Source organism: Chiloscyllium punctatum, chromosome 30 (genome assembly GCF_047496795.1).
Source record: "Chiloscyllium punctatum isolate Juve2018m chromosome 30, sChiPun1.3, whole genome shotgun sequence".
NCBI lineage: Eukaryota > Metazoa > Chordata > Chondrichthyes > Orectolobiformes > Hemiscylliidae > Chiloscyllium > Chiloscyllium punctatum.
Window position 1 is genome coordinate 27,027,507 of NC_092768.1, and position 12,704 is coordinate 27,040,210.

Sequence of the window (12,704 nt, forward strand, 5' to 3'; positions counted from 1 at the left end):
GATTCGAGGCTCAAGATTATTACTTGCAAATTATAGTTTGCCTAGATGCTTCCTGACCAAGTGGAGAACGCTATTCTTAAAATGGAAATGGGTTCTACTTAAATTATAACATTAACGTATTATGTGCACACAGTCAGCACAGCTCATATTTTGAAACACAACAACATAGAGATGGTGGTAGGAATAGCCCGCAGATCAAGCCTGCTCGCTTTCGTTCATGATCAACTTCACTTTCCGGCCCATCTCTTGGTTTTGGAAGCATTCCAACGATTTCTCCAATCCAGCCTCAACTAGAGCATAGAACATAGAAAAGTCCAGAACAGAACAGGCCCTTTGGCCCACGATGTTGTGCCGAGGTTCAACCCGAATGTAATGTAACCTACGCAATCCTCAACTCACTGCTCTCCATGTGCCCGTCCAGCAGTTCCTTAAATGACGCCAATGACTCTGCTTCCAACTGGACGGGCTGGCAACCCATTCCATGCATTCACAACTCTCTGCGTAAAGAACCTACCTCTGACGTCTCCTCGATACTTTCCTCCTGATATCTTCAAACTATGACTCGGGCTATTGACTCTGTCTATGCCACTCATTATTCAAAGATATTCAATACTAGAACATCAATGACGCTCTGTCGTGAAGAACTGAGAAGGTTTCCAATCTTTGTTTATCCGCTGGTTGGATTCCCATCGAGCACAAAGAAAGACGATTGCGTTCGTCAGAGGGCATTGGCTTTCTGCATTTGAACCTAGTATGGTCTGCTTCAGTATCTGAGGAGTTGTCAGTGGTGCTACCATGATGCAATCGTGAACAAAAATGCCCACTTCTGACTATATGACAGAAGGAAGGTCACTGATGAAGCAGCAGAAGATGTTTGGATATATGACAGTACCCTTCCTGATGAAGGACTCCTGCTCGAGAGGTCGATTTTGCCGGTCCTCGGATGCTGCCTGCCCCGCTGTGCTTTTCCAGCACCACTCTCATCTCAGTCGGTGTATGGAGTCTGGCCCATCATTCTGGGCTCACGGCCGGTCATCTCACTATGTCGATTTTACTTAATGCCAGAAAACTATGGATTGCGCCATGAAAATGCTCAAAAACGGAGTCTGCAGAGCGGACGTTTCCATCCGATCCAATCCCACACGCTGAGTGAACACACCCTGTTTACCGCGCAGCAGGATATTAGCGAGTGCACGCAGCCAGGCGAAGCAAACCCGTGGCATGGGGCCGAACTCTGTTCGAGCCGTGCAGCATTTGAAATAACGGGTGCTGCAATGCGTTGCATTGGCCGGGAATCGAACCCGGGCCTCCGACGTGGCAGGCGAGAATTCGACCACTGAACCACCAATGCACCTGCGGGCGGGCCCCGCTAGAACTTTACTACAGTTTGAACTCCAGCAGGAAACTAAACCGGTATTCTTGATATTCTGTCCTGTGGCGCAGCATGCCGACTCCAATCTCCAGCATCTGCAGCCCTGACTTTCTCCATTGCTGATATAGCGAGAAACCAAGTAGGAAACTCGCAATGAAGCGCTGTTTGTTTGACTAGTTGGATTTTATCTGAACGCTGTTTCTTTATTTCAAAATATATAAAGTAAATAATACGACAAGGATTCGAGGCTCAAGATTATTACTTGCAAATTATAGTTTGCCTCGATGCTTCCTGACCAAGTGGAGAACGCTATTCTTAAAATGGAAATGAGTTCTACCTAAATTATAACATTAACGTATTATGTGCACACAGTCAGCACATCTCATATTTTGAAACACAACAACATAGAGATGGTGGTAGGAATAGCCCGCAGATCAAGCCTGCTCGCTATAGTTCATGATCAACTTCACTTTCCGGCCCATCTCTTGGTTTTGGAAGCATTCCAACGATTTCTCCAATCCAGCCTCAACTAGAGCATAGAACATACAAAAGGCCAGAACAGAACAGGCCCTTTGGCCCACGATGTTGTGCCGAGGTTCTACCCGAATGTAATGTAACCTACGCAATCCTCAACTCACTGCTCTCCATGTGCCCGTCCAGCAGTTCCTGAAATGACGCCAATGACTCTGCTTCCAAGTGGACGGGCTGGCAACCCCTTCCATGCATTCACAACTCTCTGCGTAAAGAACCTACCTCTGACGTCTCCTCGATACTTTCCTCCTGATATCTTCAAACTATGACTCGGGCTATTGACTCTGTCTATGCCACTCATTATTCAAAGATATTCAATACTAGAACATCAATGACGCTCTGTCGTGAAGAACTGAGAAGGTTTCCAATCTTTGTTTATCCGCTGGTTGGATTCCCATCGAGCACAAAGAAAGACGATTGCGTTCGTCAGAGGGCATTGGCTTTCTGCATTTGAACCTAGTATGGTCTGCTTCAGTATCTGAGGAGTTGTCAGTGGTGCTACCATGATGCAATCGTGAACAAAAATGCCCACTTCTGACTATATGACAGAAGGAAGGTCACTGATGAAGCAGCAGAAGGTGTTTGGATATATGACAGTACCCTTCCTGATGAAGGACTCCTGCTCGAGAGGTCGATTTTGCCGGTCCTCGGATGCTGCCTGCCCCGCTGTGCTTTTCCAGCACCACTCTCATCTCAGTCGGTGTATGGAGTCTGGCCCATCATTCTGGGCTCACGGCCGGTCATCTCACTATGTCGATTTTACTTAATGCCAGAAAACTATGGATTGCGCCATGAAAATGCTCAAAAACGGAGCCTGCAGAGCGGACGTTTCCATCCGATCCCATCCCACACGCTGATCGAACACACCCTGTTTATCGCGCAGCAGGACATTGGCGAGTGCACGCAGCCAGGCGAAGCAAACCCGTGGCATGGGGCCGAACTCTGTTCGAGCCGTGCAGCATTTGAAATAAAGGGTGCTGCAATGCGTTGCATTGGCCGGGAATCGAACCCGGGCCTCCCGCGTGGCAGGCGGGAATTCTACCACTGAACCACCAATGCACCTGCGGGCGGGCCCCGCTAGAACTTTACTACAGTTTGAACTCCAGCAGGAAACTAAACCGGTATTCTTGATATTCTGTCCTGTGGCGCAGCATGCCGACTCCAATCTCCAGCATCTGCAGCCCTGACTTTCTCCATTGCTGATATAGCGAGAAACCAAGTAGGAAACTCGCAATGAAGCGCTGTTTGTTTGACTAGTTGGATTTTATCTGAACGCTGTTTCTTTATTTCAAGATATATAAAGTAAATAATACGACTAGGATTCGAGGCTCAAGATTATTACTTGCAAATTATAGTTTGCCTAGATGCTTCCTGACCAAGTGGAGAACGCTATTCTTAAAATGGAAATGGGTTCTACTTAAATTATAACATTAACGTATTATGTGCACACAGTCAGCACAGCTCATATTTTGAAACACAACAACATAGAGATGGTGGTAGGAATAGCCCGCAGATCAAGCCTGCTCGCTTTCGTTCATGATCAACTTCACTTTCCGGCCCATCTCTTGGTTTTGGAAGCATTCCAACGATTTCTCCAATCCAGCCTCAACTAGAGCATAGAACATAGAAAAGTCCAGAACAGAACAGGCCCTTTGGCCCACGATGTTGTGCCGAGGTTCAACCCGAATGTAATGTAACCTACGCAATCCTCAACTCACTGCTCTCCATGTGCCCGTCCAGCAGTTCCTGAAATGACGCCAATGACTCTGCTTCCAAGTGGACGGGCTGGCAACCCCTTCCATGCATTCACAACTCTCTGCGTAAAGAACCTACCTCTGACGTCTCCTCGATACTTTCCTCCTGATATCTTCAAACTATGACTCGGGCTATTGACTCTGTCTATGCCACTCATTATTCAAAGATATTCAATACTAGAACATCAATGACGCTCTGTCGTGAAGAACTGAGAAGGTTTCCAATCTTTGTTTATCCGCTGGTTGGATTCCCATCGAGCACAAAGAAAGACGATTGCGTTCGTCAGAGGGCATTGGCTTTCTGCATTTGAACCTAGTATGGTCTGCTTCAGTATCTGAGGAGTTGTCAGTGGTGCTACCATGATGCAATCGTGAACAAAAATGCCCACTTCTGACTATATGACAGAAGGAAGGTCACTGATGAAGCAGCAGAAGATGTTTGGATATATGACAGTACCCTTCCTGATGAAGGACTCCTGCTCGAGAGGTCGATTTTGCCGGTCCTCGGATGCTGCCTGCCCCGCTGTGCTTTTCCAGCACCACTCTCATCTCATTCGGCGTATGGAGTCTGGCCCATCATTCTGGGCTCACGGCCGGTCATCTCACTATGTCGATTTTACTTAATGCCAGAAAACTATGGATTGCGCCATGAAAATGCTCAAAAACGGAGTCTGCAGAGCGGACGTTTCCATCCGATCCCATCCCACACGCTGAGGGAACACACCCTGTTTACCGCGCAGCAGGACATTAGCGAGTGCACGCAGCCAGGCGAAGCAAACCCGTGGCATGGGGCCGAACTCGGTTCGAGCCGTGCAGCATTTGAAATAAAGGGTGCTGCAATGCGTTGCATTGGCCGGGAATCGAATCCGGGCCTCCCGCGTGGCAGGCGAGAATTCTACCACTGAACCACCAATGCACCTGCGGGCGGGCCCCGCTAGAACTTTACTACAATTTGAACTCCAGCAGGAAACTAAACCGGTATTCTTGATATTCTGTCCTGTGGCGCAGCATGCCGACTCCAATCTCCAGCATCTGCAGCCCTGACTTTCTCCATTGCTGATATAGCGAGAAACCAAGTAGGAAACTCGCAATGAAGCGCTGTTTGTTTGACTAGTTGGATTTTATCTGAACGCTGTTTCTTTATTTCAAAATATATAAAGTAAATAATACGACAAGGATTCGAGGCTCAAGATTATTACTTGCAAATTATAGTTTGCCTAGATGGTTCCTGACCAAGTGGAGAACGCTATTCTTAAAATGGAAATGAGTTCTACTTAAATTATAACATTAACGTATTATGTGCACACAGTCAGCACAGCTCATATTTTGAAACACAACAACATAGAGATGGTGGTAGGAATAGCCCGCAGATCAAGCCTGCTCGCTATAGTTCATGATCAACTTCACTTTCCGGCCCATCTCTTGGTTTTGGAAGCATTCCAACGATTTCTCCAATCCAGCCTCAACTAGAGCATAGAACATACAAAAGGCCAGAACAGAACAGGCCCTTTGGCCCACGATGTTGTGCCGAGGTTCAACCCGAATGTAATGTAACCTACGCAATCCTCAACTCACTGCTCTCCATGTGCCCGTCCAGCAGTTCCTTAAATGACGCCAATGACTCTGCTTCCAACTGGACGGGCTGGCAACCCATTCCATGCATTCACAACTCTCTGCGTAAAGAACCTACCTCTGACGTCTCCTCGATACTTTCCTCCTGATATCTTCAAACTATGACTCGGGCTATTGACTCTGTCTGTGCCACTCATTATTCAAAGATATTCAATGCTAGAACATCAATGACGCTCTGTCGTGAAGAACTGAGAAGGTTTCCAATCTTTGTTTATCCACTGGTTGGAGTCCCATCGAGCACAAAGAAAGACGATTGCGTTCGTCAGAGGGCATTGGCTTTCTGCATTTGAACCTAGTATGGTCTGCTTCAGTATCTGAGGAGTTTTCGGTGGTGCTACCATGATGCAATCGTGAACAAAAATGCCCACTTCTGACTATATGACAGAAGGAAGGTCACTGATGAAGCAGCAGAAGATGTTTGGATATATGACAGTACCCTTCCTGATGAAGGACTCCTGCTCGAGAGGTCGATTTTGCCGGTCCTCGGATGCTGCCTGCCCCGCTGTGCTTTTCCAGCACCACTCTCATCTCATTCGGCGTATGGAGTCTGGCCCATCATTCTGGGCTCACGGCCGGTCATCTCACTATGTCGATTTTACTTAATGCCAGAAAACTATGGATTGCGCCATGAAAATGCTCAAAAACGGAGTCTGCAGAGCGGACGTTTCCATCCGATCCCATCCCACACGCTGATTGAACACACCCTGTTTATCGCGCAGCAGGACATTGGCGAGTGCACGCAGCCAGGCGAAGCAAACCCGGGGCATCGGGCCGAACTCAGTTCGAGCCGTGCAACATTTGAAATAAAGGGTGCTGCAATGCGTTGCATTGGCCGGGAATCAAACCCGGGCCTCCCGCGTGGCAGGCGAGAATTCTACCACTGAACCACCAATGCACCTGCGGGCGGGCCCCGCTAGAACTTTACTACAGTTTGAACTCCAGCAGGAAACTAAACCGGTATTCTTGATATTCTGTCCTGTGGCGCAGCATGCCGACTCCAATCTCCAGCATCTGCAGCCCTGACTTTCTCCATTGCTGATATAGCGAGAAACCAAGTAGGAAACTCGCAATGAAGCGCTGTTTGTTTGACTAGTTGGATTTTATCTGAACGCTGTTTCTTTATTTCAAGATATATAAAGTAAATAATACGACTAGGATTCGAGGCTCAAGATTATTACTTGCAAATTATAGTTTGCCTAGATGCTTCCTGACCAAGTGGAGAACGCTATTCTTAAAATGGAAATGGGTTCTACTTAAATTATAACATTAACGTATTATGTGCACACAGTCAGCACAGCTCATATTTTGAAACACAACAACATAGAGATGGTGGTAGGAATAGCCCGCAGATCAAGCCTGCTCGCTATAGTTCATGATCAACTTCACTTTCCGGCCCATCTCTTGGTTTTGGAAGCATTCCAACGATTTCTCCAATCCAGCCTCAACTAGAGCATAGAACATACAAAAGGCCAGAACAGAACAGGCCCTTTGGCCCACGATGTTGTGCCGAGGTTCTACCCGAATGTAATGTAACCTACGCAATCCTCAACTCACTGCTCTCCATGTGCCCGTCCAGCAGTTCCTGAAATGACGCCAATGACTCTGCTTCCAAGTGGACGGGCTGGCAACCCCTTCCATGCATTCACAACTCTCTGCGTAAAGAACCTACCTCTGACGTCTCCTCGATACTTTCCTCCTGATATCTTCAAACTATGACTCGGGCTATTGACTCTGTCTATGCCACTCATTATTCAAAGATATTCAATACTAGAACATCAATGACGCTCTGTCGTGAAGAACTGAGAAGGTTTCCAATCTTTGTTTATCCGCTGGTTGGATTCCCATCGAGCACAAAGAAAGACGATTGCGTTCGTCAGAGGGCATTGGCTTTCTGCATTTGAACCTAGTATGGTCTGCTTCAGTATCTGAGGAGTTGTCAGTGGTGCTACCATGATGCAATCGTGAACAAAAATGCCCACTTCTGACTATATGACAGAAGGAAGGTCACTGATGAAGCAGCAGAAGATGTTTGGATATATGACAGTACCCTTCCTGATGAAGGACTCCTGCTCGAGAGGTCGATTTTGCCGGTCCTCGGATGCTGCCTGCCCCGCTGTGCTTTTCCAGCACCACTCTCATCTCAGTCGGTGTATGGAGTCTGGCCCATCATTCTGGGCTCACGGCCGGTCATCTCACTATGTCGATTTTACTTAATGCCAGAAAACTATGGATTGCGCCATGAAAATGCTCAAAAACGGAGTCTGCAGAGCGGACGTTTCCATCCGATCCCATCCCACACGCTGAGTGAACACACCCTGTTTACCGCGCAGCAGGACATTAGCGAGTGGCGAAGCAAACCCGTGGCATGGGGCCGAACTCTGTTCGAGCCGTGCAGCATTTGAAATAAAGGGTGCTGCAATGCGTTGCATTGGCCGGGAATCGAACCCGGGCCTCCCGCGTGGCAGGCGAGAATTCTACCACTGAACCACCAATGCACCTGCGGGCGGGCCCCGCTAGAACTTTACTACAGTTTGAACTCCAGCAGGAAACTAAACCGGTATTCTTGATATTCTGTCCTGTGGCGCAGCATGCCGACTCCAATCTCCAGCATCTGCAGCCCTGACTTTCTCCATTGCTGATATAGCGAGAAACCAAGTAGGAAACTCGCAATGAAGCGCTGTTTGTTTGACTAGTTGGATTTTATCTGAACGCTGTTTCTTTATTTCAAAATATATAAAGTAAATAATACGACAAGGATTCGAGGCTCAAGATTATTACTTGCAAATTATAGTTTGCCTAGATGCTTCCTGACCAAGTGGAGAACGCTATTCTTAAAATGGAAATGAGTTCTACTTAAATTATAACATTAACGTATTATATGCACACAGTCAGCACAGCTCATATTTTGAAACACAACAACATAGAGATGGTGGTAGGAATAGCCCGCAGATCAAGCCTGCTCGCTATAGTTCATGATCAACTTCACTTTCCGGCCCATCTCTTGGTTTTGGAAGCATTCCAACGATTTCTCCAATCCAGCCTCAACTAGAGCATAGAACATACAAAAGGCCAGAACAGAACAGGCCCTTTGGCCCACGATGTTGTGCCGAGGTTCAACCCGAATGTAATGTAACCTACGCAATCCTCAACTCACTGCTCTCCATGTGCCCGTCCAGCAGTTCCTTAAATGACGCCAATGACTCTGCTTCCAACTGGACGGGCTGGCAACCCATTCCATGCATTCACAACTCTCTGCGTAAAGAACCTACCTCTGACGTCTCCTCGATACTTTCCTCCTGATATCTTCAAACTATGACTCGGGCTATTGACTCTGTCTGTGCCACTCATTATTCAAAGATATTCAATGCTAGAACATCAATGACGCTCTGTCGTGAAGAACTGAGAAGGTTTCCAATCTTTGTTTATCCACTGGTTGGAGTCCCATCGAGCACAAAGAAAGACGATTGCGTTCGTCAGAGGGCATTGGCTTTCTGCATTTGAACCTAGTATGGTCTGCTTCAGTATCTGAGGAGTTTTCGGTGGTGCTACCATGATGCAATCGTGAACAAAAATGCCCACTTCTGACTATATGACAGAAGGAAGGTCACTGATGAAGCAGCAGAAGATGTTTGGATATATGACAGTACCCTTCCTGATGAAGGACTCCTGCTCGAGAGGTCGATTTTTCCGGTCCTCGGATGCTGCCTGCCCCGCTGTGCTTTTCCAGCACCACTCTCATCTCATTCGGCGTATGGAGTCTGGCCCATCATTCTGGGCTCACGGCCAGTCATCTCACTATGTCGATTTTACTTAATGCCAGAAAACTATGGATTGCGCCATGAAAATGCTCAAAAACGGAGTCTGCAGAGCGGACGTTTCCATCCGATCCCATCCCACACGCTGAGTGAACGCACCCTGTTTACCGCGCAGCAGGACATTAGCGAGTGCACGCAGCCAGGCGAAGCAAACCCGTGGCATCGGGCCGAACTCTGTTCGAGCCGTGCAGCATTTGAAATAAAGGGTGCTGCAATGCGTTGCATTGGCCGGGAATCGAACCCGGGCCTCCCGCGTGGCAGGCGAGAATTCTACCACTGAACCACCAATGCACCTGCGGGCGGGCCCCGCTAGAACTTTACTACAGTTTGAACTCCAGCAGGAAACTAAACCGGTATTCTTGATATTCTGTCCTGTGGCGCAGCATGCCGACTCCAATCTCCAGCATCTGCAGCCCTGACTTTCTCCATTGCTGATATAGCGAGAAACCAAGTAGGAAACTCGCAATGAAGCGCTGTTTGTTTGACTAGTTGGATTTTATCTGAACGCTGTTTCTTTATTTCAAGATATATAAAGTAAATAATACGACTAGGATTCGAGGCTCAAGATTATTACTTGCAAATTATAGTTTGCCTAGATGCTTCCTGACCAAGTGGAGAACGCTATTCTTAAAATGGAAATGGGTTCTACTTAAATTATAACATTAACGTATTATGTGCACACAGTCAGCACAGCTCATATTTTGAAACACAACAACATAGAGATGGTGGTAGGAATAGCCCGCAGATCAAGCCTGCTCGCTATAGTTCATGATCAACTTCACTTTCCGGCCCATCTCTTGGTTTTGGAAGCATTCCAACGATTTCTCCAATCCAGCCTCAACTAGAGCATAGAACATACAAAAGGCCAGAACAGAACAGGCCCTTTGGCCCACGATGTTGTGCCGAGGTTCTACCCGAATGTAATGTAACCTACGCAATCCTCAACTCACTGCTCTCCATGTGCCCGTCCAGCAGTTCCTGAAATGACGCCAATGACTCTGCTTCCAAGTGGACGGGCTGGCAACCCCTTCCATGCATTCACAACTCTCTGCGTAAAGAACCTACCTCTGACGTCTCCTCGATACTTTCCTCCTGATATCTTCAAACTATGACTCGGGCTATTGACTCTGTCTATGCCACTCATTATTCAAAGATATTCAATACTAGAACATCAATGACGCTCTGTCGTGAAGAACTGAGAAGGTTTCCAATCTTTGTTTATCCGCTGGTTGGATTCCCATCGAGCACAAAGAAAGACGATTGCGTTCGTCAGAGGGCATTGGCTTTCTGCATTTGAACCTAGTATGGTCTGCTTCAGTATCTGAGGAGTTGTCAGTGGTGCTACCATGATGCAATCGTGAACAAAAATGCCCACTTCTGACTATATGACAGAAGGAAGGTCACTGATGAAGCAGCAGAAGATGTTTGGATATATGACAGTACCCTTCCTGATGAAGGACTCCTGCTCGAGAGGTCGATTTTGCCGGTCCTCGGATGCTGCCTGCCCCGCTGTGCTTTTCCAGCACCACTCTCATCTCAGTCGGTGTATGGAGTCTGGCCCATCATTCTGGGCTCACGGCCGGTCATCTCACTATGTCGATTTTACTTAATGCCAGAAAACTATGGATTGCGCCATGAAAATGCTCAAAAACGGAGTCTGCAGAGCGGACGTTTCCATCCGATCCCATCCCACACGCTGAGTGAACACACCCTGTTTACCGCGCAGCAGGACATTAGCGAGTGGCGAAGCAAACCCGTGGCATGGGGCCGAACTCTGTTCGAGCCGTGCAGCATTTGAAATAAAGGGTGCTGCAATGCGTTGCATTGGCCGGGAATCGAATCCGGGCCTCCCGCGTGGCAGGCGAGAATTCTACCACTGAACCACCAATGCACCTGCGAGCGGGCCCCGCTAGAACTTTACTACAGTTTGAACTCCAGCAGGAAACTAAACCGGTATTCTTGATATTCTGTCCTGTGGCGCAGCATGCCGACTCCAATCTCCAGCATCTGCAGCCCTGACTTTCTCCATTGCTGATATAGCGAGAAACCAAGTAGGAAACTCGCAATGAAGCGCTGTTTGTTTGACTAGTTGGATTTTATCTGAACGCTGTTTCTTTATTTCAAAATATATAAAGTAAATAATACGACAAGGATTCGAGGCTCAAGATTATTACTTGCAAATTATAGTTTGCCTAGATGCTTCCTGACCAAGTGGAGAACGCTATTCTTAAAATGGAAATGAGTTCTACTTAAATTATAACATTAACGTATTATATGCACACAGTCAGCACAGCTCATATTTTGAAACACAACAACATAGAGATGGTGGTAGGAATAGCCCGCAGATCAAGCCTGCTCGCTATAGTTCATGATCAACTTCACTTTCCGGCCCATCTCTTGGTTTTGGAAGCATTCCAACGATTTCTCCAATCCAGCCTCAACTAGAGCATAGAACATACAAAAGGCCAGAACAGAACAGGCCCTTTGGCCCACGATGTTGTGCCGAGGTTCAACCCGAATGTAATGTAACCTACGCAATCCTCAACTCACTGCTCTCCATGTGCCCGTCCAGCAGTTCCTTAAATGACGCCAATGACTCTGCTTCCAACTGGACGGGCTGGCAACCCATTCCATGCATTCACAACTCTCTGCGTAAAGAACCTACCTCTGACGTCTCCTCGATACTTTCCTCCTGATATCTTCAAACTATGACTCGGGCTATTGACTCTGTCTGTGCCACTCATTATTCAAAGATATTCAATGCTAGAACATCAATGACGCTCTGTCGTGAAGAACTGAGAAGGTTTCCAATCTTTGTTTATCCACTGGTTGGAGTCCCATCGAGCACAAAGAAAGACGATTGCGTTCGTCAGAGGGCATTGGCTTTCTGCATTTGAACCTAGTATGGTCTGCTTCAGTATCTGAGGAGTTTTCGGTGGTGCTACCATGATGCAATCGTGAACAAAAATGCCCACTTCTGACTATATGACAGAAGGAAGGTCACTGATGAAGCAGCAGAAGATGTTTGGATATATGACAGTACCCTTCCTGATGAAGGACTCCTGCTCGAGAGGTCGATTTTTCCGGTCCTCGGATGCTGCCTGCCCCGCTGTGCTTTTCCAGCACCACTCTCATCTCATTCGGCGTATGGAGTCTGGCCCATCATTCTGGGCTCACGGCCAGTCATCTCACTATGTCGATTTTACTTAATGCCAGAAAACTATGGATTGCGCCATGAAAACGCTCAAAAACGGAGTCTGCAGAGCGGACGTTTCCATCCGATCCCATCCCACACGCTGAGTGAACGCACCCTGTTTACCGCGCAGCAGGACATTAGCGAGTGCACGCAGCCAGGCGAAGCAAACCCGTGGCATCGGGCCGAACTCTGTTCGAGCCGCGCAGCATTTGAAATAAAGGGTGCTGCAATGCGTTGCATTGGCCGGGAATCGAACCCGGGCCTCCCGCGTGGCAGGCGAGAATTCTACCACTGAACCACCAATGCACCTGCGGGCGGGCCCCGCTAGAACTTTACTACAGTTTGAACTCCAGCAGGAAACTAAACCGGTATTCTTGATATTCTGTCCTGTGGCGCAGCATGCC

At 47.6% G+C, this 12,704-nt stretch overlaps 8 non-coding genes across 8 annotated transcripts; all 8 read right to left on the bottom strand.

The window, feature by feature from the left end:
* Positions 1 to 1,280: 1,280 nt before the first annotated feature.
* Positions 1,281 to 1,351, bottom strand: trnag-gcc (transfer RNA glycine (anticodon GCC)). Its single transcript has one exon. It is a non-coding gene; the product is annotated as a tRNA-Gly (tRNA).
* A 1,540-nt stretch (positions 1,352 to 2,891) lies between these two features.
* On the bottom strand, positions 2,892 to 2,962 carry trnag-gcc (transfer RNA glycine (anticodon GCC)). Its single transcript has one exon. It is a non-coding gene; the product is annotated as a tRNA-Gly (tRNA).
* A 1,540-nt stretch (positions 2,963 to 4,502) lies between these two features.
* Positions 4,503 to 4,573, bottom strand: trnag-gcc (transfer RNA glycine (anticodon GCC)). The gene has a single exon. It is a non-coding gene; the product is annotated as a tRNA-Gly (tRNA).
* A 1,540-nt stretch (positions 4,574 to 6,113) lies between these two features.
* Positions 6,114 to 6,184, bottom strand: trnag-gcc (transfer RNA glycine (anticodon GCC)). Its single transcript has one exon. It is a non-coding gene; the product is annotated as a tRNA-Gly (tRNA).
* Positions 6,185 to 7,713: 1,529 nt separating this feature from the next.
* On the bottom strand, positions 7,714 to 7,784 carry trnag-gcc (transfer RNA glycine (anticodon GCC)). Its single transcript has one exon. It is a non-coding gene; the product is annotated as a tRNA-Gly (tRNA).
* A 1,540-nt stretch (positions 7,785 to 9,324) lies between these two features.
* Positions 9,325 to 9,395, bottom strand: trnag-gcc (transfer RNA glycine (anticodon GCC)). The gene has a single exon. It is a non-coding gene; the product is annotated as a tRNA-Gly (tRNA).
* Positions 9,396 to 10,924: 1,529 nt separating this feature from the next.
* Positions 10,925 to 10,995, bottom strand: trnag-gcc (transfer RNA glycine (anticodon GCC)). The gene has a single exon. It is a non-coding gene; the product is annotated as a tRNA-Gly (tRNA).
* Positions 10,996 to 12,535: 1,540 nt separating this feature from the next.
* Positions 12,536 to 12,606, bottom strand: trnag-gcc (transfer RNA glycine (anticodon GCC)). Its single transcript has one exon. It is a non-coding gene; the product is annotated as a tRNA-Gly (tRNA).
* Between the last annotated feature and the right edge of the window lie 98 nt (positions 12,607 to 12,704).